The sequence below is a fragment of the Ailuropoda melanoleuca genome, chromosome 6, assembly GCF_002007445.2.
Source record: "Ailuropoda melanoleuca isolate Jingjing chromosome 6, ASM200744v2, whole genome shotgun sequence".
NCBI lineage: Eukaryota > Metazoa > Chordata > Mammalia > Carnivora > Ursidae > Ailuropoda > Ailuropoda melanoleuca.
Window position 1 is genome coordinate 123768578 of NC_048223.1, and position 22430 is coordinate 123791007.

General features: G+C 54.0%; 1 protein-coding gene and 1 long non-coding RNA gene across 5 annotated transcripts in view; one reads left to right on the top strand and one right to left on the bottom strand.

The window, feature by feature from the left end:
* Nucleotides 1-2706, bottom strand: part of LOC117802775 — a 7592-nt gene extending 4886 nt beyond the window's left edge. Inside the window, exons 1-2 of the long non-coding RNA XR_004626313.1 lie at nucleotides 2595-2706; nucleotides 1990-2175 (exon numbers count right to left, since the gene is read on the bottom strand). This is a non-coding gene — a long non-coding RNA (uncharacterized LOC117802775). The remainder of the gene's footprint in view (nucleotides 1-1989; nucleotides 2176-2594) is intronic.
* Nucleotides 1-22430, top strand: part of ST3GAL1 (ST3 beta-galactoside alpha-2,3-sialyltransferase 1) — a 95893-nt gene that overhangs the window by 48214 nt on the left and 25249 nt on the right. For 2 of the 4 annotated variants that reach the window (XM_034663407.1, XM_034663409.1), the window contains exon 2: nucleotides 3149-3203. The gene's annotated coding sequence lies outside the window, so the exon portion shown is untranslated. Of the gene's footprint in view, nucleotides 1-2822; nucleotides 3042-3148; nucleotides 3204-22430 lie in introns of those variants that run through there. The other 2 variants (XM_002916122.4, XM_034663408.1) reach the window with 2 other exon arrangements.

A 22430-nucleotide genomic window follows, 5' to 3' on the forward strand; every position in this document is an offset into this window, starting at 1 on the left:
AGAACTCGCTCTTACTGCCCTGTGTCCAGGAATGTTTCTGGGTCTTGCTCACGAGTCTGGGTAGACACCTCGAGTAGCCACTCAAGAGAGCCACCAGGCTTGGAGCCACCAATTAGGATTCAGTGGTGACACTCCAAACTCCATGTTTGTTTATTCTTCCTAATTGCCATCTGCCTTTGCTTAGGAAGGCCTGTGTCTGAGGGTGTTTGTTTGGCACAGGGATCCACCAGCTAAGGACAGAAAGATCAAGGACACAGGGACAGCCCGCCTTTCGAAGTACTCCGCCTGATGTGGCTCAACTCAGCTCAGCTCCACAGTGTCAGGGTGGATGGCACCATGTGCAAGTTCTGGGCTTCCTCCCAGCTCACTGCTAATTAATTGTCGGCATGATAAATAATTCAGTGCATTTTGACTCTCACAGGCTCAATTTCCTCATCCGGGAAATGGGAGCAAAATGACATTTTCCGTAAGATGTGTTGCATCTGGCCCAGAGTAGATGATGATGATGGTGAAGGTGACAGTGATGGTGATGATAGTGATGATATGATGATGTTGACAATATGATGACAGTGATGGTGGCGTGAGGCTTATGGTGATAATATGATGATGATGATAGAGATGGTGATGGTGACGGTCATGGGGATATGGTGATGATGATGGTGATAGAGATGATGGAAATGATGATGACGAATGATGATGATGTTGATGGAGATGATGATGAGGATGGTGAGGATGGTGATGGAGATGATGGAGATGATGATGACGAATGATGGTGATGTTGATGGAGATGNAAAGAGAACTCGCTCTTACTGCCCTGTGTCCAGGAATGTTTCTGGGTCTTGCTCACGAGTCTGGGTAGACATCTCGAGTAGCCACTCAAGAGAGCCACCAGGCTTGGAGCCACCAATTGGGATTCAGTGGTGACACTCCAAACTCCATGTTTGTTTATTCTTCCTAATTGCCATCTGCCTTTGCTTAGGAAGGCCTGTGTCTGAGGGTGTTTGTTTGGCACAGGGATCCACCAGCTAAGGACAGAAAGATCAAGGACACAGGGACAGCCCGCCTTTCGAAGTACTCCGCCTGATGTGGCTCAACTCAGCTCAGCTCCACAGTGTCAGGGTGGATGGCACCATGTGCAAGTTCTGGGCTTCCTCCCAGCTCACTGCTAATTAATTGTCGGCATGATAAATAATTCAGTGCATTTTGACTCTCACAGGCTCAATTTCCTCATCCGGGAAATGGGAGCAAAATGACATTTTCCGTAAGATGTGTTGCATCTGGCCCAGAGTAGATGATGATGATGGTGAAGGTGACAGTGATGGTGATGATAGTGATGATATGATGATGTTGACAATATGATGACAGTGATGGTGGCGTGAGGCTTATGGTGATAATATGATGATGATGATAGAGATGGTGATGGTGACGGTCATGGGGATATGGTGATGATGATGGTGATAGAGATGATGGAAATGATGATGACGAATGATGATGATGTTGATGGAGATGATGATGAGGATGGTGAGGATGGTGATGGAGATGATGGAGATGATGATGACGAATGATGGTGATGTTGATGGAGATGATGATGATGATGGTGATGGTGGTGGTGGTAGTGATGGTTTGATGATGGCAGCTTAGCCCTTAGAGAGCACTTACTACCTGCCAGGCATGCCTTAAACATTTCATATGTGTTGACCTTCTTAATCTTCTCAGCAACCCGGGAAGCTCGGCACTATCATTCTCCCCACTTTACAGATGAGGAAACTGAGGCATGGTGGAGTAAGTGGCTTGCTGAAGGACGCAGTCAGGAGTGACAGGCTGGTGGTCCCCCAGCCACTGCCTTGATGGCCTTGAGGCTCACCCAGTGTTACTTATGCAGGACTGTGTCCCACTCCAAGCTCCCCTGCATGCAGCGGGAGAGAGGGTGCCCGCAACCCATGTTGCTTATTCTGGAAAGTAATTGCTTTTAATTAAACTGTTTCATACTTCCTAAAAATTTCTCCTTTCATGTTGTTTCCATGGCGAGTCAGAGGCAGGCCAGCCCATCCTGGGCACCAACTCCCTCCTGCTGGCCGGGATGGCCTCTATGTAATATTAACGTCCATGGGCCTCTGGGTCATCCATTATTGACGTGCAGAGGTCAGCAAGCTCAGGTCCACGGGCACAGGTGCGCTTAGGTGAGAGGGAGAGAAAGAAGCCCAGGTGGTCTTGATTATTCAGAAAGTTCTTTTCTTGCTTGCCTTGGCAATGCACGTACTAAAATTGGAACGCTACCGAAAGTTCTCTTCATCCCCACTCCCAGAAGGAGAGCATTTTGCATGCCTCACAGGTGACAAGAGCCAAGACAGCATGCAGCTGAAGCTGCTGCGGGCTGGGGTTAGTACTATCCCATGGGCAGAGTGGGGGTATTTTCATCCGTCCTTATTACTGTTTAGGAAGGGCTCTCCCCCTACTCAGCATCTAGGGGAAAAAGCTAAAACAATAATCACCCTTCCCTAATTCTCAGATTCAAGTAACCTCTCCCTTTGCAAAACGCCCAGCTGTCTGATTCCTGCCAATTAGAATATTCTAGAATCAGACTCTTCCCCTACCTCCGTGTGATCTGGGACTCGCCACTAGCCTGGTTGCAGGTGCATCTGAAAAGTCCTCTGTCCTCTGTCGTCGGGGCAGAATGGCTTCCAGCCCCCTCTGCTGCTTGCCGCGCCTGTGGCCCAACCAGGCCCCTCTGCATGAGCCTCAGTTTCCTGCCCGATCCGACGGGAGGCTGGAACTGCCTCAGGGACTGCCGTGAACGGCGGGGGTGGAGTGGCTAACCCTGCTGGGCGCATGACAGATCACCGAATGAGCGCACACCAACGCCCGGTCCTCGATCTAGGGCAGGAAGTGGTCTCAGAGATCGTGCAGTACAGGGCTCTCACTTCACAGTTTGGAGCACAGAGCCTTGCCGGTCGCTCACCTGGCACTGACCCCACGCTCTGAAGGTGACTGTCGTTCTCTCCCCTCACCAGGGGCCGGCTCTGCCATCCACAGAGCACTTGGTGTGTACTGTGTGTGTGTGAGCTGAGCTCGTTGCCGGCATGTTCTGGAGAGATCGTCATGCCTTCTCCCTGTGGTAAGTCTGAGTATTTTTTTTCCTATTTTTCAGATGAAGACACGGAGTCTCAGAGAGGTTAAGGAATTCCCCTGAGGTCACACAGCTGGTAAGTGGCAGAGCTGGAATTTAAACCCCGCTCCCTGTGACTTTAGAACCTATGTTCTTAATTGCTTGCTCTCTCTGCCTTAAACTGTGTTGAAATGGTTGTCCCCCCGCCACACAAGTGGGGGAGACCTGTGACCGGTTTTTGTATCTCTCGCCATGCCTGCTGCGGTACCCAGAACACAGTTGGCTCTCCAGACGTACAGGATGTTTCAAAGGCAGTCTTTTCTAATCCCAGGGGGTTGGGCAATGTTCAGGGCATGGGATGGTCCTCTCATCATTGGAAAGTTCTGGTGAACCGAGTGTGTTTCCTTTTTGCTACATGCAAATGCAGCAGCAGGTCACCAACACATACAGCATGAGAAATGCATTCTGCGTTTGATTGTAAAGCAAGTCTAATGTTCCACGTGCAGACCGTACCGAAAGACTATTTCCACAGTGGATGTGGCTTTGTGATTCAGAAAGTAGGGCACTTGAGTCCGTGGTGGGAAGGAGGGCAGGGCGGGTGGCGGAGGTGGGGTCCAGCATGAGGCTGACACCAGCTCGGGCCCCAGCGCCCTCCTCCACATCCCGTTAGGTGCCTGCCAGGGGCTAACCCTCTCCCTCAGCCTTTCCTGCACCCTCACCCTTGCTCTGACCATCTCTGTCTTCTCCTGGTCCTGCTGCTTCTCACGTTCCCTCCCTCCTGTCCCTAAGGGTGCCCATCTCCACTTCCTCATCCTTGAAACCCTCTCTTTTGTTTTCAGAAGTTTTCCTAGAACCTGTTTCTGAAAAATCTTTGAGAATGAACAAGCCCCACTTAGTAACATGACCGCAGATTAACTGCCTGATTTGGTCTCCTGAGCCCTCAGAGAAAACTCCTCGGAGTGGAGGTGAAGGGGGTGTGACTTTGATTTGCAAACCAACTTCTGGGGTGCTGAGACCCGGCAGCTGGGCAGGGGGTTCCCACCCCCACCTCAGCCAGAAAAGCTGTTTAAGTAGCTAGTTTCTACTTGGGGAAAATTCCAGTTTAAAGAAAATTTGAAAACCACTAGCTAACAAATGTCCTTGTCCTGAAGTCTGGAAAGCTGGTTCTAGGCCTGGCTCTGCCACAGCACACTGTGTGAATTTTTTTTTTTTGATATTTTATTTTATTTTATTTTATTTTATTTTATTTTATTTTATTTATTTTATGTTTTCTAAGTGCTTTCCCTTTGCTGGGCCTCAGTTTGTCCATCTGTACAGTGGGATCCTCGGCCGTGGTTTTCCAGCCAGAGTGACAATGAGATTTTGAAAATCCTCGTGCAGACGCTCCTTGTTCTGAGTTGACAAAGAAAAGCCATCTGGGCAGGGAACTGAGAAGAGGGTGGTATTTGATAATGACAACCCCATCCTCCATGGGTACCCTGGTTGGGAGAGACCCAGAGCCACACATACACCTGGGGGGATTGAGCCCCCCCAACCCCATGGCTGACATTCCACCCTTCCCTGGAAGTCACCACGAGGCTCCAGGCTCTCCTGGAACCAGGCCCGTGGACCCCCCCAGCAGAGCCAGGTGTCCCCGTCACATGCTCTGTGCCCCACATCCTGCCTCAGCCACAGGGGACCGACCCCAGGAGGCAGGACCCACCCTTGCATGCCACAGCTCTTGGCAGCCCACAGATGCACGGTGTGGTTTTGTAGTATTTTTGGTTTTGTTGTTTTTGCAAAAGCCAAAGGAAGTCTGTAGGCTGAGCCCTGCCTTCCCTTCCTGAGGGTGGCTGATCTGCTTGGTCAGGGACAAAGAGGCCCCCAAGACAAGGTCCCAGGTTGAGAGGGCACCTGCCTTCAGCTGGACGCTGCCCTGGGCTGTCCGTGGGCAGGGTTGATTTGAGGTTGTCACTGTCACCATCCCATTTCCCATAAGAGGACACTGAGACCAGAAATGACCAAGGACCGTCCCCTCCACCTCTCACTAGGCACGAACCCAAAGAAACCTCTGCTTTCTGAGCTCTGAGCACTTTTCACCCTGCCTCCTGCACACGGGAGAGCCCACTATTGTCCTCAGCATGGGGGACACAGCAGGCAGGGACACAGGTGACGTTCCTGCCCTCCTGGTACAGGGAGACAGACACACAAAGAAGGAATTCTGTATACAATGAAGTGTCATTTTGTGATTAAGTCTGGGATGGGAAATGTAGCTGAGCAAGGGGACAGTGACAGTGACGCTATTTTAGGGTAATCAGGGAAGGCCCCTCCAAAGAGGGCATATGGGGAGAGCCATGAATATAGCCAGGGAGCAAACGATGTGGATTCTAGAGTAAGAACATCCTGGGGGGGGCAGCATGTGCAAAGGCCCTGGGGCCAACATAGCTACCATTCTTTATTGTCTCCTCCGTCTGTCACCCTCCACATGTCTGCAGGGGTGGGGCAAGGGGTCATGGCTGTGTAGCGAGAAAAATTGCACAGAACTGAACAGGGCAGAAAGAAGGTGTATATCTAATAGGAAACTACTTGTCTTATTTCTTAATTCTCTTTGTACCGTCCACTCTTGGGTGATGTTTGAAATAGTTCCATAGTTCCAATAGTTCCTTGCTTTGTATTTTTCTCAAACTGTGTGTTTGAGCCAGACTCTTATCCACTGCTTCAGGCTTGGCTTTCCAAGCCGGGCGGGAGCCTGGATCCAAAACTACAGAAATAGAACGAGAAATTGTGCTGGGGCTGTACCACTGACCTCGAACTGACCTCAGAGAGAGAAGTCCGGCAAGCAGAGCCTGGGGGGGGGGTGGAGCTGGGGGAGGGGTAGAGGCAGACACACCTCTGTCTCCGTGGGGCCATTAGCAGGCTGTGATCTCAGGCAGACTCATCCTGGCTGGGGGTCACCACTTCTGCCATCTGTGTGGATACTGACACCTGTCTGGCACCTGCTGGAGCAGCTCATGGCCCAGGTGTGTTGGAAGGGACATATTTGGAGAGTTAGGGACCTGGTTCTAGTCTTGGGGCCAACACAGACTCGTGTACATCCTTGGGCAAGTCACATCCCCTCCCTGAGCCTTGGTTTCCCCACCTAGAAAAGGAAGCAGAGAGGCATGGTCCTCTCTACGTTCCTCTGTGATCCTGAAATGCCACAAGCCTTTGCCTCTGAGGCAGGCAGCAACCAGGCACTGAGATAGAACCTTCCAGAAGCTCCTCTTTGATTATGTAGGCCTGGACTCTCAGCGGACAGATGCCCAATGCTGGGGGCATGACCTTGGCCATCCTGCCTCAGGCATTCAGTTAAGAGCTTCAAGCTGTCCTCACCTCTCCCTGATCTGGGCTCTGTGGCTGTAGAACCAGACATTTCCAGGAGCAGAGGAATGTCTCTCTTTCCTTGGGGCCCAGAAGGACTTATTAAGTGTTCCATTAACTGAATCTCATTCAGCTGGAAAAAGAATAATCAGAATGCAGTTCTGCCTGGTTACTGGCCTGTGAACCCCTTGAAAGTTTCCCGAAAGCAATGCTCAAAAAACCTCCTATACAGAAGACAGCCCAGCCCTTCCTGCTTCCTCCCCAAGAAGCAGGCAGCGTGGGGGTCGACCAGCAAGCCCATCGTCAGTCAGCATCTTGGGCTCATCCCTCCGTCCATCTACCCATTAAGCAGGCCCCCGTGTGGGTACAGTACCAGAGACCTTGAACTCAATGAGACACGGTCTGTGCTCTCAGTGGCAGGTCAGGCTCAGCCTGACCACTTTCTTCGTCTGGTCCAACTCCAGAGAGCTCATGGCTGAGCTGACTCTCAAGGTCACAAAAATGTAAACATTCAGAAACTTTCTCCTCTCTGTGTTAGTCTGTCTTCCACGGTGTCTGCCCCAAATTCATTGGCTTAGCCTTTTTCGATCAGATCAAATTTTCTTTTGCTCCCTTCCTTCCAACACATCCTCGTCTCACATGAATCTGGGGGGAAGGGAAGGGGAGGGAAACAGGGAAGTGTTCCTGGACAGGTGACACTTGAGACACGGAGTTCACCAGCTGGGGGACGGGCGAGCCAGAAAAGTCGCTCCATCAGCAAGAACATTTTCTTGATTATAAAATTCAGTGTTTTGTAGCAAGCAGTAAGCCAGCCATCTTTTGGTCCCAGAGAAAGACATTACCTCATGTTTTGTAGTCCATTGCCGCAGATGCAATGCTGAAGAATGATCCAGATAAAAGACCGGTGGGGCCTTGCATTCTTAGCCTGCCTGGTAAGACAGGCAGGAATGCCATAGATTAGCGTCTCTTGACAATAGGGTGGCATTGAAAATGTCTGGATTTGAATCCTGGGTCTATCACCTACCAGTCGTGAGATTAGGTAGATTTGCAATTGCTTAATGTCTTTTAGCCTCAATTTTATTATCTGTAAAATGGGATAATACCTGCCTTTCACGTGATTATTCAAGATTACATAAGATTGCTGTTCTAGGAACAGGGTGGGAACAAAAACAGAGTCTGAGTTTAAAGAACCTAGATGTATGGAGAATCTTTTCAGCTGTTCGTAAGTACTTAATGTTGGAAAGCAGGTGGCTGAAAAGCAGAATGTGATGGACTTCATGATTCAGGGATGCAGAAGGTACAGGGATAGTCTCTCTGAGTTGACATGGCCCCAGCATCCTGCCTTAAGTGGTGGCTAGGCTCCTATCTGTGGGGAGAGCATCTGGGCAGCACACAGAGCCTGTCCTCAAGTCCTGCCCTTGTCATCTTGTGGAGGGCATGGAGCTGGTAAATAGAGTGAGCAAAGAAAAGTCATGGAGAGTGGAGTCAGAAAGTAGGCAAAGACCAGCTCTAGTAGGACCTTGCAGGCTGTGGCAAGAGCCTTGGATTTTATTCTTGGCGCGGAGGGAACTCTTGGAGACTTTTAGGTAGTGGGAGGGATGCGCAGAGAGGGGCATGGAGGGGCTGGAAAGCTACAGTCCCGGCTTTGAGTTTATCCTATCCCCCTCTTGCTGATTGAGAAGCTAGCCTGTTCGTGTGTCACGGATCCTGGCAGGTGCCATGAGGCTCCTGGGTGTGGACAACGGCTGTCGTGAAGGTGGTGTGGGCGAGGGGGGGAGATCTCATGCCTTTCATGCCCAGAGCCAGGGCTCAGAGTGACCCCTTCTAAATTTGGGGGAAGATGACAGCTCAGTCAACACTTGCAGATTCTGAGCTCCGGAGACGGGAAGGAGTGAAGGTTCTTGGGCCCGGGTCCAGGTCATGGCTTATCAGAAGGCCCTCATCTGTCTACATCTACCTGTCAAATAGGGAGAAAATTAGCAGCCAGGCATACCGGGTGAGCCTCGTAAATACAGGTTGAATCTGAAGGCCGTGTGCTCATTATCTGCATTAGCCAGAATATTTTATTGGAGGCAAATTATGCTCAGGGACTGAGATGGTCTTTGGCAATAATTTAACACAGGTTCGCTGCAGGAATGATAATTTATAATAGTAATATTTCACAAGCCAGGAGTCTATAGGATAATGTCTCTTAATAAGCCATTAAAGAAATCACATGCTCCAAACCAATGATCGATGACACTGTTGTTCCAGGCAGAGTAAAGTCCAAATTTAGTTGAGGTGTACCTTTCTGTGAGCTGGGTGTCTGTGGAGTCAGTCTTTCCAAGTAGAAGCTGCCGGCTGGGGTCCCTCGATGCTGGGGCACGCGGCTAGCAGGCGACAGCACCAGCGTTTACAGGCAAGGCCTGTTACATGGCTGGTGCCCCTGCCCCTGGGGGGCGGGGGGGAAGGCTCATCAAGGCAGGAACTGATGCCCTTTGTCCCCAGAGACCGCCGAGTGGTTTAACGCCACCGCCAACCGGCAGTGGCCTGGGCAAGGCAGGAACCAAGTGTCCCAAGGTCTCCGGGGAGCGATTCGGGTCAGCCCGGACCGAACACACAGTGAGTCCTCACAGTTCTTGGTATCTAAAGTTCAAATGTCCATCATGTCACAGCCGCTGCTCCACACGTCCTTATTGCCATGTCCCCAGCAGCGGTCACCAGCCCCCGGGCTCCCGTGTGCTTACGGAAACAGATGGCCATGGCGATATCCTGACACGGCCTCAGTGGGAGCAGCTCACCCCGAGATCAAAACAACGGCACTGAAGTCCTGAAGAAGTTGGAATCCCAACAAACCAGAACACAGTAAAGAGGAAGCGAACTCAGCCTGATGGTTCGGTTCATTGTCTCGGTTTTTGATTATTCCTTTTCTTTGCAGAGCATAGCAACGTTTGATAGGTAGCTCTGGTACACAACACACACACACACACACACACACAGACACACACAATCACACCCACAGACACAGACACACACAATCACACACAGAGAGACACACAGACACACAATCACACCCACACACACAGCCACACACACAGCCACACACAGAGGCACACACAGTCACACCACACACACAGACACACACAGTCACACCCACAGACACACACACCGACACACACAATCACACACAGACACACACGCACAGACACACAATCACACACAGAGAGACACAGACACACACAATCACACACAGAGAGACACACAGACACACAATCACACCCACACACACAGCCACACACACAGCCACACACAGAGGCACACACAGTCACACCACCAGACACACACACAGACACACACAATCACACACAGACACACACGCACAGACACACAATCACACACAGAGAGACACAGACACACACAATCACACACAGAGAGACACACAGACACACAATCACACCCACACACACAGCCACACACACAGCCACACACAGAGGCACACACAGTCACACCACACACACAGACACACACAGTCACACCCACAGACACACACACCCCCCACCTGACAGTGTTTCCCTGGCAAAGGATGCTTTTGGTTGCTCACTGGGGCAGGGAAGGACAAGGTGTAAAGGGTCAGGACCCCAGAAGGCCAAAGAAAAGAACAAAAGGAAGCATGTGGGACACCCTCTCTCCAGACCCGGTCCCTCGTCCCACCGTGTGCTGTACATCTTGGGGGAGCAGGGGCTTATCTTGGCGTCCCTCACACACAAGCTCGTGTGCTCCCTGCGTCAGCCCAGGACGCTCAAAGACAACCAAGGCTTCGTGAGGCCCCCCCAGCAGGCAAAATAGAAGCGCTGATCCTCGGATCGTGATTCCTGCCATGCGCTGTGTATGCTCCGCTCTATCTGGAATTGTGCCGAGGCAACCCTGTCTAGCCTCGGTCTCTCTGCGACCCCGGGATAGCAGGCAGCCTTTCCAGAGCTCACCTCTCCCCACTGCACTGTAGGAGATCAAAGGACACCTGATTTAAAGCAAATTGGGCAGAGCAAGAAAGTGCCATAAAGGTGCTGTGTTCCCCGAGCGGGGGCCCTTTGATGGGGAGCCGGGGACAAGCTGTGCAGCCTCCCGTCCCCAGCACTCAGCAGAGACGCAGGTGGGGGTGGGCGGAAGACTCCCAGTGTTGAATGCCCGCTCGGTGGCCATCTCCGTTGGGGCAGGGGCACCCCAGCCTCAAGGACACTCACTGTCCTGGGGGTCAGCGAGGCTTGCTCATTCCCTCTCTCCCGCTCTACCTGCGTCCTCCATTGAGAGTGGATGAGTAGCAGTTGTGCGCACCTTGCGGGGGTCAGGGGGAGCAGGGCTGAGTGGGGACAGTCCCCCTGCCAGTGTGGGCATACCCTCAGTGAAGTGATAGGCTCCTGAAAGGCGGTAATACTTAAGCATACCCTCAGTGAAGTGATAGGCTCCGTCACCTGAAAGGCGGTAATACTTAGCTTGAAAAGCTCCCGTTTTGTGGCTTCTCTTGGCTTGGATCACGTTTGAGCCTCACTCTTACACAATGTATGACCCTGGCTTAACCTCCCTGGGCCTCCATTTTCTCATCCGTAAAATGGACAGATTAAGGGATTCAGGAGTTAACAGGAATAGAGCTCTTAGACAAGCTTTTAGAGCCGCCCTGGGCAAAAGTCAGTGAGCNAATTTATAATAGTAATATTTCACAAGCCAGGAGTCTATAGGATAATGTCTCTTAATAAGCCATTAAAGAAATCACATGCTCCAAACCAATGATCGATGACACTGTTGTTCCAGGCAGAGTAAAGTCCAAATTTAGTTGAGGTGTACCTTTCTGTGAGCTGGGTGTCTGTGGAGTCAGTCTTTCCAAGTAGAAGCTGCCGGCTGGGGTCCCTCGATGCTGGGGCACGCGGCTAGCAGGCGACAGCACCAGCGTTTACAGGCAAGGCCTGTTACATGGCTGGTGCCCCTGCCCCTGGGGGGCGGGGGGGAAGGCTCATCAAGGCAGGAACTGATGCCCTTTGTCCCCAGAGACCGCCGAGTGGTTTAACGCCACCGCCAACCGGCAGTGGCCTGGGCAAGGCAGGAACCAAGTGTCCCAAGGTCTCCGGGGAGCGATTCGGGTCAGCAAGGAGGAGCCTTGCCCGGACCGAACACACAGTGAGTCCTCACAGTTCTTGGTATCTAAAGTTCAAATGTCCATCATGTCACAGCCGCTGCTCCACACGTCCTTATTGCCATGTCCCCAGCAACGCGGTCACCAGCCCCCGGGCTCCCGTGTGCTTACGGAAACAGATGGCCATGGCGATATCCTGACACGGCCTCAGTGGGAGCAGCTCACCCCGAGATCAAAACAACGGCACTGAAGTCCTGAAGAAGTTGGAATCCCAACAAACCAGAACACAGTAAAGAGGAAGCGAACTCAGCCTGATGGTTCGGTTCATTGTCTCGGTTTTTGATTATTCCTTTTCTTTGCAGAGCATAGCAACGTTTGATAGGTAGCTCTGGTACACAACACACACACACACACACACACACAGACACACACAATCACACCCACAGACACAGACACACACAATCACACACAGAGAGACACACAGACACACAATCACAGCCACACACACAGCCACACACAGAGGCACACACAGTCACACCCACAGACACACACAGACACACACAATCACACACAGACACACACACGCACAGACACACAATCACACACAGAGAGACACAGACACACACAATCACACACAGAGAGACACACAGACACACAATCACACCCACACACACAGCCACACACACAGCCACACACAGAGGCACACACAGTCACACCACACACACAGACACACACAGTCACACCCACAGACACACACACCCCCCACCTGACAGTGTTTCCCTGGCAAAGGATGCTTTTGGTTGCTCACTGGGGCAGGGAAGGACAAGGTGTAAAGGGTCAGGACCCCAGAAGGCCAAAGAAAAGAACAAAAGGAAGCATGTGGGACACCCTCTCTCCAGACCCGGTCCCTCGTCCCACCGTGTGCTGTACATCTTGGGGGAGCAGGGGCTTATCTTGGCGTCCCTCACACACAAGCTCGTGTGCTCCCTGCGTCAGCCCAGGACGCTCAAAGACAACCAAGGCTTCGTGAGGCCCCCCCAGCAGGCAAAATAGAAGCGCTGATCCTCGGATCGTGATTCCTGCCATGCGCTGTGTATGCTCCGCTCTATCTGGAATTGTGCCGAGGCAACCCTGTCTAGCCTCGGTCTCTCTNCACACATACAGACACACACAGAGGCACACACAATCATACCCACAGACACACACACACAATCACACACAGAGAGACACACACACGCACAGACACACAATCACACACAGAGAGACAGACACACACACACACAATCACACACACAGACACACACAACCACACACACAGACACACACAGTCACACCCACAGACACACACACCCCCCACCTGACAGTGTTTCCCTGGCAAAGGATGCTTTTGGTTGCTCACTGGGGCAGGGAAGGACAAGGTGTAAAGGGTCAGGACCCCAGAAGGCCAAAGAAAAGAACAAAAGGAAGCATGTGGGACACCCTCTCTCCAGACCCGGTCCCTCGTCCCACCGTGTGCTGTACATCTTGGGGGAGCAGGGGCTTATCTTGGCGTCCCTCACACACAAGCTCGTGGGCTCCCTGCGTCAGCCCAGGACGCTCAAAGACAACCAAGGCTTCGTGAGGCCCCCCCAGCAGGCAAAATAGAAGCGCTGATCCTCGGATCGTGATTCCTGCCACGTGCTGTGTATGCTCTGCTCTATCTGGAATTGTGCCGAGGCAACCCTGTCTAGCCTCGGTCTCTCTGCGACCCCGGGATAGCAGGCAGCCTTTCCAGAGCTCACCTCTCCCCACTGCACTGTAGGAGATCAAAGGACACCTGATTTAAAGCAAATTGGGCAGAGCAAGAAAGTGCCATAAAGGTGCTGTGTTCCCCGAGCGGGGGCCCTTTGATGGGGAGCCGGGGACAAGCTGTGCAGCCTCCCGTCCCCAGCACTCAGCAGAGACGCAGGTGGGGGTGGGCGGAAGACTCCCAGTGTTGAATGCCCGCTCGGTGGCCATCTCCGTTGGGGCAGGGGCACCCCAGCCTCAAGGGCACTCACTGTCCTGGAGGTCAGCGAGGCTTGCTCATTCCCTCTCTCCCGCTCTACCTGCGTCCTCCATTGAGAGTGGATGAGTAGCAGTTGTGCGCACCTTGCGGGGGTCAGGGGGAGCAGGGCTGAGTGGGGACAGTCCCCCTGCCAGTGTGGGCATACCCTCAGTGAAGTGATAGGCTCCTGAAAGGCGGTAATACTTAACTTGAAAAGCTCCCGTTTTGTGGCTTCTCTTGGCTTGGATCATGTTTGAGCCTCACTCTTACACAATGTGTGACCCTGGCTTAACCTCCCTGGGCCTCCATTTTCTCATCCGTAAAATGGACAGATTAAGGGATTCAGGAGTTAACAGGAATAGAGCTCTTAGACAAGCTTTTAGAGCCGCCCTGGGCAAAAGTCAGTGAGCTGGAAATGCCTGCTCTCGAGAGGATCGATACAGAGAAGGGATCAGATGGGCTGATGCTCCCCGCAGAGGCCAGAGCTCTTCACCGGCTCCTGTTCTTTCCCGGGACTCGTAGGGCATGTGCTGTTGCTGGTATGGTTTTGCACACAGGGGCAGGGGATGGCTCAGTGTGGTTAAGTGGCTTGTCCAAGGTCACAGAACTGATCAGCCTTTGGAGCTGCAGCCCCCATTGGCTCTCCACTTTCCCACGTGGCATCTAGACCTGATGGCTCTGCCTCCGTCTGCTGTTTCCCAGGTGGGTGACTCTGAGCGGGTCCTCTAACCTGTCTGAGCCCGTGTGGCCAATAGGTGCTAGACGATGACGCGCCTTCATGATGGCTAACGACACGAGGCAGGAAGCGATGGCGAGGGGAGAGAGCTGGCTGGACGTTCCCCAGGCCCCAGCATCTCCCTGTGTGCTTTAAAATACAAACACAGCAAGGGGTCAGCGTCACCACTGGTGCTGCGTGCGCGCGCATAGCGCAGGCTTTGACTCGGGTTGAATCTGGAGCCCATCCCTTGCTGTGTGCCCTTGAGTGCATCCCTTAGGACTTTGCTATGAAAGACAAAGCATCATCCCCTTGCAAAGCTTTTGTGATGATTGAATGAGCTCTCGGAAAAGCATCCAGCCAGGTGCTGGTACCCCGCTGTGGGCATTGGGGACAGGTGCACGTGCCTCCTTCCCTGACATGCTTGTGCGTGGATTTCTCCAGGACTCACCAGCTCTGGGACACCAAGACGAGTATCTCCTTCTCTGCCCTGGCTCTAAGTCCCCCTGACCCCTTGGCTGCTCCCACCTCTGGCGTCACCTCCCACAACCTCGCCCCTCGCGCCGGGTCACCACTGGCCTCAGGCCCTTCTCGCTGGGCCCTCGCTGACCCGGCTTGCCCTGTGCTGTTGTATTTAATGCCCGAGTCTTACAGGGCCGCCTGGTTTCATCTGCTCTGAAAGCTCCATGATGCCAGCCTTGCCCATCTACTTCAGGCACCTATGTTCCCAGTCCCCCCAGTGGGCTGCTCCAAAGCCCCTTGTCAATGAGGCAAGATGTCCGTCCTTTCCCCACCGCGGGCTCAGGGGGGCCCCACACAGATGGCTTGGGCGCAGAGTGCTGGGAGTTGAACAGGCTGCTGTTTCTGATGATCGCTGCCCTCCTCCTCCCGAGTGGGACTCTGGGGGACTAGCCCAGGACAGCTGTATCCCAGTGACCCCACTGGACATCACGACAGCCCATCAAACCTTCGTTTCTGGGATGGTTCGTGCTAGACTCGTGCTTGTTGTCTGGGGCTCCTGCCCATCTCCAAACCCTGGGGGCTGCTGAGTTTATCCTGCAGTCTGAATCCCCATTCTGGACATCACCAGAGATCGTCCCCTCAACCCCTTCAAGAGTCTACTGGATGCCACTGTAAATGGTTAAAAAAATCTCTCCTTGGAAGTTGGGGGCCTGGGAGGGACCTTCCCTCCATACCAGCCAGGACTCCAGCCTATCACTTACCTGGGAGCCCTTTAGAGCCAGCGACAGACCCCCAAGGCAGGGCTGGGGTGGGGGTCTGGGTCTCAGAGTTCTGAATAGTCTTTCCTTTGCCATGACTTCGGCACCACCCAAATCAGGAAATCCCTTTCTTTTCTCCCCCCTCCAGGGGGTAGGGGTGGGGTCAGGTGTCAGCCTGGATGTTCAGATGCAGTCCTGACCACATTACACGCCCTGCATGTTGTATGGATGTCTTCAGACTCTGAATTTAGCACCGCTCAATCTACACACATAAGAAGATTTGCGGATTTAAATTCCTTTTGTGCAGCTCAAAATATGAAAATCTATCCACTGCTTCTCATATGACCCTAATCCTGCTTAATCACGTTTCTCAGACGCGCTTCTCCAAACCGCCTGCTCTGAACCGCTCACTATTTGTGCTGCGGGGAATCTGTGTTCCCCTAGAGCAAGCAAGAGCTACCAGGGTAAGGAGAGGAGGCTTGTCGAGCCCAAGAAGGGGGCTCTCTCAGTCTGTCAGCACCGCCTGGGTGTGGGGGACCTGGGCAGACAGATGGTCAAGTCAGCGCAGGAAGAAGTGGGGAAACAGGTCCCGAAGGAGATGGGCTTCCCAAGGCACCCAGATGGAGACAGGGCTGGTCTCAGACTCCAGGGGGCGCCGTGTGCACCCCATCCAGTCTAGCTTCCTGATGCCAGTTGCATCACTCCTGTGTGTGGCTCACAAACCATCAGTGGCTCCCTATGCCTTTAGCCCAAAGTCCACATTCCTAAAGACTTCAGGAGTCAGCCCCCACCCACTCAGGACACCCTGATTTCCGTAACTGTGCCAGGCGCCCCCTGTCACCCTCACCACCGCCACCATGCACTTTTGGGAAGTTGCCTGCTCTACTGCACCCTCTGACCCCCCTTGGTCTCCATGACTGCCTCCTCCAGGGAGCCTTCCCTCTTCCTCCAGTCGTCATCAGCCTGCCACTTCCGAGTCGCCGGGGTCCTTGGCGTTCACGCCTTGGTACAGGTGTCCTCACATGTGAGACGTAAGATGCCAGGTGAGAGACGCCCTGGTGAGGGGCCAGCCAGAGCAGCATTGAAGAGCAGCCTCGGGAATCAGCCCAGCCCTTCCTAGCCGTGTGACCTTGAGAGCATATCCTAAGGCCATGTGCCTCAGCTTTCCCATCTATAAAATGGGACTCATAGTGTTCTCTTCCACCATAGGACCTGGAACCGCCTCTCTCATACCCTGGCTAGTCCCGAAGGAGCTGTGTAGCCTTGGGAAAGCTTAGCCTCTCAGAGCCCAGCTACCTCCTTCCCTGCAAAGCAGAGTACCTGTCCTGGTACTCTGGTACCTGGGTACCTGTCCCAAAGATCCTTTGGGCACCTTGCCAGGAATCCAGCACAAAAACGTGACATTGCTGGATGGGCAGACTGCATCGGGTAGATGGGGAGGCGGTGGAGGCTGCCAAACCATTATCGAGATAAGGAGGGGACCCCGCCAGGGGCCACCAAGCTGGTTAGAGATGTTCTGTTGGCCTTTGTCCGCCGGCAAAACCGTGAGGATTCTCTCTGACAGCTTGATATTAAAATCTAGCAGGAGTCAGAGGGCGGGAAAATGGGAGAGGCAGGTGACTTGGTGGCAGAGCAGGGCTGCGCGGTGGCTGGGGGTCAGGCTGCAGTCAGCACCTGCAGCAGCCATGGGCTGTAGGGGCCTGGCCTTGTGTCTTGCCTACATCAGCTGCAGGTTCCTGTGGGAGGCAGTGCCATGGAGGCGCTGGTGATTGTCACCAGGGAGCCTGGGGCCCCCCTCTTAGAGTGCCCCCTAGTGGGACCTGGAATGTGGTGAGCCTGGTACCCGAGGGGAGCCCAGGTGGAGCCTCTGGCTCTGTGGCTGCCACTGGCCATTTAGTGGAAAACCTCCTGATGGGTGAGTTCCTGGGCAGCAGGGTTGGGAAGATTCCAGAAAGATCAGCTACCCAAAGCAGGAGGGGAGCCAGGGCTCTGGGCGTCCAGCTGGCCCAAACCAGCTCTTCGTGCGAATCCTCTGGGGCTGCCAGGGCTGTTCCTAGAGGTGCAGGGCTGCCTGTGGGGCTCACCTCCAGGGCTGCTGCCTGCAACAGGGAGGACCCTGGGGCCACCCGCACTGCTCAGCAGGACGCAGATGGTGCCCTCTGCGTGGGCCACTGGGGGCAGCTTGTGAAAGGGGTGTTTACGAGGACGTGGTCTGGGGCAGAGAAACCACGGGGACGGGGCCATCCCTGGGGATGGAAACCATGGGATGCATGCAGCCCTAGAGCTAAGGAGGTGAGAAGATGAGATCAGAGACGTTGCTAAGACCCTGAGACAGAGCCAGTGTATGCAGGGAGGGGCGAGAGCCCCCAGTCTTTGTCACCTGCGTTCCCATGGGCCAGACCCACAGGAAGCCAGCCAGAGTGGGAGCCTGTTGATGGAGGCCCTAAGGCCCGTCCCTGGGCACAGAGCGAGGTGAGAAAGGTGGAGGGAACGCCCGATGCCCAGCTCCCAGCCTGAACCCCCAGAAGGCTTGGGTGCACACATTCAGCACCCCCCAGCAGGCAAGGCAAGAGGGGATGGCGCTGTGGGAGGTGCCATTTTCTCAGCTCTGACTTTGTGTTCTAGCAGCGTGCCTTAGGCAAGCCTTGGCCTCCCTGAGCCTGATCTGAAACTTCACTGGGTCAAACCCTGCTGGGGCTTCCCGTGGCTCCCAGGATGATGTAACCCCAGCCTGCCTGCCAGCTCCATCTTGCATCTTTCTCTCTGGGGTTCTGCTTGGCTTGTCCTTCTCTCTTTCAGTTCCTTCGAACTCACTCACAGACCTTTTGCACCTGCAACTCCCCCAGCCCAGAGTTTCCGCAGCCCAGAGGCTCTTGTCTTCTCTGCCTAGTTACCCATCCACCGTGCAGGCCTCAGGCCATTACCACGTCCTTGAGACACCTGCCAGCTCCACCCCGTGCCCACTTCTTGTAGCACTGAAGATGGCTGTATCAGTCAGGATTCTCTAGGGAAACGGACCCCATAGAATATAGGTGTATGCATGTTAAGAGACTTATTTTCAGGAATTGGCTTATGTATTGTAGAACGGGCAACTTCAACATCTGTAGGGCAGGCCAGCAGGCTGTAGACTGAGGCAGGATTTGATTTCTCTGTTATAGTTTTGAGACTAAATTCCTTCCCTGCAAAGCCTCGGTTTTTGCCCTTGAGGCCTTCAACTGATTAGACAAGGCCCACCCACATTTGGCCGATCATCTCCTTTACTTAAAGTCAGCTGATTATAGATGACAACCACATCTATTAAATGCCTTCACAGCCACACCTAGACTAGTGTTTGACCAAACGGCTGGGCGCCGTGGTCCAGCTGAGTCGACGCATAGAATTAATCCATCACAGCCTATCTCCGTTCTTGGTGTGATCCCTTAATCTCAGCCTCTGCCCTGCTCTGTAAGGTTAGGTTTCAGGAGGGCAAGGGTGAAGGTCATCTACTTTCTCTAGCGGTGGTTTTGCCCAGCGCTGGACAGAGCAGCTGCGGCATAGCAGGTTCCCAGCCATGGTTGTGTGAGACAGTCAAAGGGAGAGAAAATCTGCAGAGGGCGTGGCGGGGTGCAGATCAGAGTGAGGTGTCTGTCTGCTGCACAGTGACCGTGCGTGGTAAGCATTCCACTTCGCACAGGCCACGCCTTCATCCTGACCCCCACCTCCTCTCCCTCAGCGCACACATGTGCTTTTTAGTTGCTCAGATGTATGCTGACACCGGAGCAAGGTGAAGTTCCCCAATATGAGTGCTGATGACAACTGTCGTTTACTGAGGGTCAGGATCATTCTAGACACTTTTCTATATCCACGAACCCTTAGCATTGACTCTGATGTGTAGTATGCACTCCGTATTCTAGGTAACATTTTTAAAGTGTGGGGGCTACACCTCAGTCTTTTTGGAAAGCAACTGCCAGTGCGAACCACGTTGTATGTGTTAATTTTTTCTCTTAACGGAGTCTGGGGTGAGCAGGGGCTGGCATCATTGTCCCATCGTACAGAGAGGCGTGGAGGCTCAGAGGTGTGGACTGGCCTGAAGTCCTGAGGTGGCTCCATGTCACTGCCGGACCACAGGGTTGCTGCCCCAGGGCAGTGGCTGTCTCCTTTGTCCCCTGTCCCCTGGGAGGCACAGGGAAGAGAGAGGCCCCAGGTTCAGTGCAGTTGCTGGCTGGATTAATTAGAGACCTGGTTTTTACCCTGGCAGGAGAGAAGCAGCCACTCCCCACTCTGCAGTGTCGGGGAGCCTGTCACCCCTATTTACCTCTGCGTGCCCGGGGCCACCTGTCAGACCGCACCTCACTGTGGCCAGGATTCTTTCGGGTGATGTTTTGTGCCAGGAACAGGGTCCAGTGGCAATGCGGCCAGTCCTTCCTGACCCAGGGGAGGAGTGAGGCATTGAGGGCACCCAGGTCTGGGCTGGGCCGTGGGGCTCCAGCTGCCAGCTTTGGGGCTGACTCAGAGTGGGTGGAGCTGAGCTGGAGCGAGCCCACCAGAAAGAGAAGCAAACAAGCAGGGAGGACTCACGCTTGCCCCGAGCCAGGTGCTGAGCTGGGCCCCATACAGGCCCCACCGGGACGGCTCAGTGGAGCCCCTCACCTGTCCTGCGGCTCAGATGCCTGGCTCGGGGCAGGGCAGCCCCCTGGACACCCCTCACTAGGCTCTGCCTCGCCTGCAACCCCTCTTCACCACTTACCAGTGGGGGGTCTTGGGCAGGGAGCTTGACTGCCGTGGGCCTCCTTTCCCACCTGCGAAAGATGGAGGTAATCCCCGGTTCCAGCACCACGACTGTTGTGGGCTCCCGAAACTTGATCTCCTGTCCTGCTTAGAATAGGGTCTGCCAGAGGGACCCCTCCTTACTGTTCCCAGCTTAACTGTTGCCCTGCAGCCACCCCAGACCCCCCATTTATAGCCTGAAGCTCAGGCAGCCCAGGTCCCGTCCCTGGGGTCACACTGCCAGGGGCTCAGGGCCTCCGGATTCTCCTGCAGGGCCTCGCCCCTGGCTGCCGCAGCAGGACCAGCTCCCAGAAGGCTAGTTCTTACTCTGCTTAGGCTCAGCTCGAGATGCCTTCTGAGCTCCTTCCTGGGGAAGTGTAGAAAGAGCCCCGCCAGGGGCAGCCGTGTGAACATAGCTGTTCTATCTCTGAGGCCAGGCGTGTCTTGGAATCCGGGGCCTGTTCCCCTCTCAGCTCTGGCGCCTTAACCCTGGGTCATTGGACAAGTCATTTCCCCTCTCTGAGCTCAGCCTCCACATCCATCGGAAGAAATGGGGCTGAAATGTAGGGGTGGGGTGTTGGAGCTCCCTGCTGGAAGACAGAACCCAGGGTAGTAATAACACCCCGCACTCAGGAGCACTCCGGATGGGATGGGCCAGGCGCCGCTCTATGCAGTGGACCTACACTGACTCCCATTTTTCTTCATCCAACCCTGAGAGGTAGGTACCATTCTTATCCCCACGGTGCGGACAAAGAAACCGAGGCAGAAACTTTAAGCAGAAGCATTGGATTCAGGGGATCTGGTGCTTGCAAAGTTGTTGGAAAGGCGACAGGAGAGGAGTCCTTGTCCTACTTCTCCAGGCCGAGGTCCAGAGGCCAGAATACTACAGGAAGCCAGCCCGAAGGTGAGGGAGGCAGGCGATTCTGAGTCCAGCGCTCAGACCACGAAGCAGCCTCCACCGCCGTGGGACGGAGGACAGCCCTGCCTCCCTGTTGCCTGTCCCAACGACTGTTGACCGAATTGCAACTGTGTCCAGGGCCCTACGGGCAGGGGAAGCTGGGAAACGTGATTTCCAGATTTTCAGGCCCTGCAGTAGGGGAGAGGGCACAGAGGAGGGAGGGAAGGGTCCTCACTCCAGTAGACTGTATCCAGCCTAAGGGGCCTTGCAAGCTGCAAGAAACAGGATGTCCTAACGCCCCCAGATGCAGACAAGGCCAGCACTCTGAGCATTAACCTTCGCAAGAGAGCGTGGGCCACATGAACTGCAGGTACTGTCCTAACCTCTAGTCCCTTCATTGCTTTGGGACCCCTTCCCTGCAGGTTGTCAGGGGTCATGCCAGTAGAACAGGAAGCAGTCCCTCAAGGGATGGAAGCAACTCAGGGAGCAAGGTGGGATCGTCATTGTCATAATGCCCCTTGGTGCCTTCGTGCCTGATTTCATTTGTTCTTTTAAATAACCCTGCTAGGAAGACAAGGCGGAGGTTCTGTTGGAATTTTTTTTTTTTTTTTACAAATGAGGGCCTGGACTTGGGGGAGAGCAGAGAATTGACATTTATAACCAACTCTGTGCACTTCTGTGCACGTCCTTTTAATCTCCCATGACCCTCTGGGTGGGTGCTATTAGTCCCACTTCTTGGATTCAGAAACTGAGATCAGAGCGGTTGAGTGCCTTTCCCATGAACCCACAGCTAGGAGTGCGAGGAATCGGGATTTGAACCCTGGTCTGTCTGCACCATTTTCTCTTGCGACAGCTGTTGACCGTGACCCACTAGCAGGTGCCTCACAGAACCAGACGAGGTGGATTGCATGTGTCCTGTGAACAGGCCGGGGCTGGATAACCGTTCAGGAAAGAATGGATCTTCTTTGATAGAAGGCTTGAGGCCCTTCCCCGGTCGGTTCTTATTCCACACCACCCTGGGCCACCGTGCGAAGCAGCCAGGACGCCGAAAGCCAGGACACAGTGGGATCCTGTTTCCAGTGATCGGAAGGCTCCTGGAGGCTAAATCCCCGTAACTACTCCTCGTGTTCTCAGGATGGGTTGAGCTGGGAAGTCATCCTCGCTGTGTGTCCTGAAGCTGGCGTGTGTGGAGGCAGTGAAAGCAGATGGGGCGGGCGGCGGGGAGGCGGTGACAGACGAGAGACTGCAGCTGCCGCCCTCTGCCTGTTGATTTGCC